Source organism: Pongo pygmaeus, chromosome 5 (assembly GCF_028885625.2).
Source record: "Pongo pygmaeus isolate AG05252 chromosome 5, NHGRI_mPonPyg2-v2.0_pri, whole genome shotgun sequence".
NCBI classification, from domain to species: domain Eukaryota; kingdom Metazoa; phylum Chordata; class Mammalia; order Primates; family Hominidae; genus Pongo; species Pongo pygmaeus.
In genome coordinates this window covers 150796367-150802653 of record NC_072378.2, presented here as the reverse complement: position 1 = coordinate 150802653, position 6287 = coordinate 150796367, and the positions used below count along the sequence as shown (strand labels likewise).

The 6287-nt window shown below is 45.2% G+C and overlaps 1 non-coding gene across 1 annotated transcript; it reads left to right on the top strand.

Annotated features, from left to right (window-relative positions):
• Positions 1–3823: 3823 nt before the first annotated feature.
• LOC129039653 (U4 spliceosomal RNA) lies at positions 3824–3964 on the top strand. The gene has a single exon (XR_008503378.1). It is a non-coding gene; the product is annotated as a U4 spliceosomal RNA (small nuclear RNA).
• Positions 3965–6287: the final 2323 nt, after the last annotated feature.

Here is a 6287-nt window from a genome sequence, read left to right as displayed (position 1 = left end):
CACCTGAAAGTGGGCAGTAATAGCAGCATGACAGCCCCTTTCTGGAACATTGCTGAAGTACAATAGTGAGGGCAATCTTCCCCATGGGCAGAAGTCTGGACAGTGCATATGGTTGTGCACTTTGGTTGGAAGGAGAAATAGCCAGACATGTGATTATATACTGATTCATGGGCTATAGCCAATGGTTTGGCTGGATGGTCAGGGAATTGGAAGGTACATGACTGGAAAATTGGTAACCAAGGCATCTGAGAAAGAGATGTGTAGACAGACCTCTCTTAATGGGCAAAAAAAAAAAAAAAAAAAAAATGTGAAAACACTTGTGCCTCATGTAGATGTTCACCAAAGCACCAAAGGGTGACCAAAGACTTTAATAATCAGGTGGATAAGATAACCCATTCTATGAATACAAGTCAGCCTCATTCCCCAGCCACTCCATCATCACCCAATGGGCTCATGAACAAAGGGACCATGGTGGCAGGGATGGAGGTTATGCATGGGCTTAGCAACATGGACTTCCACTCACCAGGGCTAACCTGGCTATGGTCACCTCTGAGTGCCCAGTCTGCCAGCAGTGGAGATCAGCATCAAGCTCCCAGTATGGCATGATTCCCTGGGGCTGATCAGCCAGCTGCCTGGTGGCACGTTGGTTACATTGGACCATTTTCATCATGGAAGGGCAGCATTTTGTTCTCACTGAAATTGACACTCTAGATATGGATTTTCCTTCCCTGCACATAATGCTTCTGCCACAGCTACCATCCATGAACTTTCAGAATGCTTTATCCACTGTCATGGTATTCTACACAACATTTCTTCTATTCAAGGAACTCACCACACATCGAAAGAGATAGAACAAAGGGCCCATGGCCCAAGAATTCACTGTCTGACCATGTTCCCCACCAACCTGAAGCAGCTGGCTTAATAGAACAGTGGAATGGCCTTTTATAGACTCAGTTACTGGTAGGCGTTTTGAACCTATTCTGGTTCAGGAGTACGACTGGATAAAAAATAACAACAATAATAATTTTTTTAAAAAAAGACTCGGTTATAGCACCAGGTAGGAGGTAATACCTTGCAGAGCCTGGGCAAGGTTCTCCAGATGGCTGAATATGCATGGAACCAGCATCTAATATATGGTTCTATTTCTCCCACAGCCAGGATTCACAGGTCTAGGAATGAAGGGGTGGAAATGATAGTGGCACCACTGACCATTAACCCTAGTGACCCACTAGCAAAGATTTTTGCTTCTCGTTCCCAAGGTTTATGCTCGCTGCTTGCCTAGAGGTCTTAGTTCCAGAAGGAGAAATGTTTCCACCAGCAGACACAAGTTCATTAAACTGGAAATTAAGACTGCCATTCAGCCACTTTGGACTCCTCGTGCCTCTGGGTCAGCAGGCTAAGAGAGGAGTAATGATGCTGGCTGGGGTGATTGATGTGAACAGCCAAGAGGAAATCAGACTGCTACTTCAACATGCACATAAGAAAGAGTATGTCTAGAATGCAAAAGGTCCCTTAGTGTGTCTCTTAGTATTAAGGTCAATGGAAATTACAGCAACCCAATTCAGGCAGGGCTATAAATGACCCAGATCCTTCACGAATGAATATTTGGGTCACTCCACCAGGTGAAGAATCATTACCAGGTGAAGTATTTGATGAAGGTTTAGGGAACACAAAATGGGCAGTAAAAGAAAGTAGTTATAAACACCAGCTATGACCACGTGACCAGTTACAGAAAGGACTATCATTTTCATGAGTATTCCTCCTTATCTTGTTCCCAATATGTTTGTGTGTATATATATATACACCTATATGAAGTAAATATCTTTATTTTCTTTCCTCTTATTCCCTTATCATGTAATGTCAGATGTATTGACTTTATATCAGTATTGAAGTATTAATTTTACATCATATTATTGAAGTTACAGGATATCCAAAGAGTAAAGTTTACGCAAGAACTTTACCTCCTCTTATAGGGAAGGGATTAGTGAGTTTCAGTTGCAGGCAGGATAGTTATATCATTGTGGGATAAATTATGACCTTGTTATTGTCTTTATTTGGAGATTAGTTATGTTTTAAGGAACATATGGGTGTCAGGTTGATAAGAGGTGGATTTGTACTGGTTAATTTTATTTGTCAACTTGATTGTGTTAAGGAATGTCCAGAAAACTGATAAAGCCTTATTTCTGGGTGTGTCTGTGTTTTCAAAGCAGATGAGCATTTGAATCAGTGGACTGAGTGAAGAAGATCCGCCCTCACCAATGTCCAATTAATTGAGGGCCTGAATAGAAGAAAAAAGCCAGAGAAAGGCACATTTTCATTCTCTCCCCTTAAGCTGGGACGTCAGTGTTCTCCTGCCTTCTTCCTAACTGAAGCCTTTGGACTCAGTCTGAATTACTCCACTGACCTTCCTGGGTCTCTAATTTGCAGATTATATGTCATGGCAATTCTTAGCCTCCACAACTGCATGAGCCAATTCTCATAATAAACCTCATCTTATTGTTTTTGTTTCTCTGGAAAACCCTGACAAATATACATATATTTCTGTTATGAGTCTACAACTCTCTTGTTCTCCCCCTGAGTCTCCACCACTACCTAATAGAAGAAATTGTTAACATTCCAGTCCAGTTCAAGGGTGATTTGATCCAATAACAAAGAATCTTGCTATTCAAAGTGTGGCCTGAACCCAGCGGCACCAGCCTCAGCTGGGGGCTGGCCAATCTCAGGCCCCACTGCAGACCTACTGAATCCAAATCTGCATTTTGTAAGATCTCCGGATGGCCTTCATGCAACTGGAACTTTGAGAGGAACTGAGCCAGGCCCTCCAGGGCAGGGTTCATTCTCTGATAAAAATGCTAGGTCTCTCAGGCAGGGTCCTCCTCCTCTGCCTCTCCCTTTCATCCTGGGCCTCTCTGGCCGGTGGGGCTTCAGGGCTGAAGACTATCACTTACTTAGTGCGGTAGACCTACCAGAGGCCTGGCAAAACTCCCACTTAGCCTAGTTTGTGGTCCCTTGGCACAGGCTTTATGCTGCCCAGAAATAGAGCCTTCCTCTGGCAGGGCCCTCAGCCTGAGTTCCAGCTACTTTTGGGCCCTGCACAAGCCACGTCAGGACCTCAGGCATCCTGGTAAAATGATTCCTGAGAGCCTGCATCTGACTACTGGGGTTCTGACTGACTCATCTGTGACATCCCTTTGCCTGGTGTGGCACTGGCTTGGATATCAGCCTCTCCAGGCCCCTAAATTAGTCAGAGGGCAAGATCAACTACTTTTAAGTAGCCCTTAACTTATCCAAAATATCTTCTCCATGGCCAAAACCCAGAGAGGGGAAGTCAAGAGGCACACAGCAGAAAGCTTCCTCCTTGCTTTCCTGCTGTCCGTTTCAAACCCTCTCTATTAGTCTACTCTCAAGCTGCTAATAAAGACATACATGAGACTGGGTAATTTACAAAGAAAAGAAGTTGAATGGACTCACAGTTCTACCTGGCTGGGGAGCCTTCACAATCATGGCAGAAGGTGAATGAGGAGCAAAGTCACATCTTGCATGGCAGTAAGCAAGAGAGAGAGAGAGCTTATGCAGGGAAACTCCTCTTTATAAAACCATCAGATCTCACGAGACTTATTCACTATCACGAGAATAGCACAGGAAAGACCCACCCCCAGGATTCAATTACCTCCCACCTGGTCCCAAAGAAACGCAGCAGGCAGCACCCACACTCATGCTGACTCCGATTGTCATTGAATCGTCTTCTCTCCAATTGCTAGTGGAGCAAAAGAGAAATTTCCAAAAAGCTATAGTGAGGAAAACAGGCATAGAAAAATGGGTAAGCTTTGCACAGTGACGGTATCGGAGCCAATGAGGTTTATCCGAGGGGCGATTATTGCTAATTGAAAACTTTTCCCAATACCCTGCTGTGATGACTTGAAATATAGTTGGCATTGGCAATTTTTGACAGTCTCTATGGAGACTGAAGTTTGTTGGAATAAAAAAGAAAAATGGATAAAAGGTTTTTAAAACAGAAAGGGGAAAAAACAGGCCTAAGAGAGGGGTCTCCCCCAGATCTCAGGTTCTGTGAATTTTTACTCCAGTACTTTCTTTCTGCCATTTTATTTTTTATTTTTTATTTTTTATTTTTTATTTTTTAGAGACGGTCTCACCCTGTTGCCCAGGCTGGAGTACAGTGGTGCGCTCATAGCTCACTGCAGCTTTGAACTCTTGAGCTCAAATGGTCCTCCTGACTTAGCCTCCTGAATAGCTGGGACTACAGGCATGTGCCACCACACGCGCCTAATTTTTAATTTAATTTTTTTTTTTTTTTTTTTGGTAGAACTTGGTCTCATTAAGTTGTCCAGTCTGATCTCAAGCTCCTGGCCTCAAGCGATCCTCCCGCCTCGGCTTCCCAAAGTGCTGGGATTACAGGTGTGAGTCACTACACCAGGCCCCTAGTCACATTTTAAATTGGGAGCAAGTAATTATATGGCCAATGGCTTTAACTGCCATTAAACAGTGGCTATTCTTGGTTCCTACCCCAAATTCCAGACTTATTTAGGCAGGGTCTGCTCAACACTGAAGTCCTGTTGTTGTTTTTCCCCAAACCTGCTCTTTCTGTGGTTTTCACCATCCCAGAAAAATAGTTTCTCCCTCTCTCTTTCAGCTTTCTTAAAATCACATCTGCTAACCCACTTCTCACCACCTCTCCTGCACCATCCTTGGTCCAAGCCAGCATCCTCAGGCACTAGCCTCCTAACTCTTCTCTGTTCTTCTGTTATTGCCCCTCCTGTTCTATTCTCAGGACACCAGCCAGTGTGATTCTTTTAAACATCATTTAGATGACGACACTCTCAAAACAGCTGGCTGGCTTTCCGTCTTACCCATCGTAAAAGCCAAAATCCTACAAGTTCCTGCATATTTCATCTCCAGTTCACCTTTGGAGCCTCATCCTCTCCTTGTGTGTCCTCACTCCTCCTGCTCCAGACACCTGGGCCTCCTTGGCTTTTTCCTGAAAAGGCTGGGCCCCCTCCTACCTCAGGGCCTTTGCACCTGCTGTCTCCTGTGACTGTAGGTTGACATCTTTCTGCCCCTATATCTGCAGGCTCACTCCCTTCCCTTCTTCAAGTCCCTGCCCGATGGCACCTGTTCACTATTTAAAACTGCAACCTGAAACCCTTCCAGATGTTTTACCTCTTTCCCAGCTTCCGTTTTGCTTTGTAACACGCATCACCATTTGACAGTGAATATTTATTGTTGGTCTCTCTCACTAGGATAGACACTCTCTGAGAGCAGGAAATGCTTTTCCATTTTGTAGGTCTTTTTTGTTCCCGGCACTTGGAAGGGATCCAGATCACTTGGAACCTGAGGGAGCAAATGGGGAAAGGTAACTACATGTTTGAGATTAGAAGAAGTCACAGAACACCAGCACCCACATGGCTCTTTTCCCTGCCTTCCTGCTGAGCTGCCAGTGTGCCCTCCCACCCAGTGCCTCCAGCCTGCAGTAGGCAGCAGGGAGGAGAGAGAAATGGGGGCTATGGCTTTGTGTTCCTCTGGACTCTTCAAATGTGCAAAGAAATAACTTAGCAAAGAGGATGTCAGGGAACAGAGGCTGGGAAGGTCAGGGTGTTTCTATTTTTGCAATCTCAGAGAGAAGCTGATGAATGAAATGGAGTGAATTCTCCTGGGAATACCTGAGGTTGGCCATCACCCAGCTGTCCTCCCAGCACAGGAAACAGGCCCTCAGCAGCCATGTGGCCCCAAGGGAAGCTGGGCCTACAGTGGGGGGTTAGGGGGTCTGACGGCTCTGGGGAGGCCTCCTGGCCTGCCAAAACCTCTTTTTTCTCCCCAAGCTCCCTTCTCATTCTGCTCCACTCCCCACCAGCTGCTGGGCCTGTCCTCAGTCTGCTTCTGGCCTGTTTTGTTTTGTTTTCTCAGCTATATGGTATAGACCGCTTTACAATAGGAACCTGACTCACATACTGCTAAGAACACCAGGAGTAGCTTTATTCAGCCTTTACATTCAAAGGGCCCCAAGATGCAGAGAAGATCCATCTACTCTTTATTATTTCAATAACTTTGGGGGTACAGGTGCTTTTTGGATGCGTGGACAAGTTCTTTAGTGGTGATTTCTGTGGTGGTTTCAGTTCACCTGTCCCCTGAGCAGTATACACTGTGCCCAATATGTAGTCTTTTCTCTCTCACTTCCCTCCCACCCTTCCTCCCAAGTATAATGGACTTTGGGGATCCATCCACTCTGGCTGTCACTCACTCATTCACTCAAGGTTGACTGTGGAGGTGAG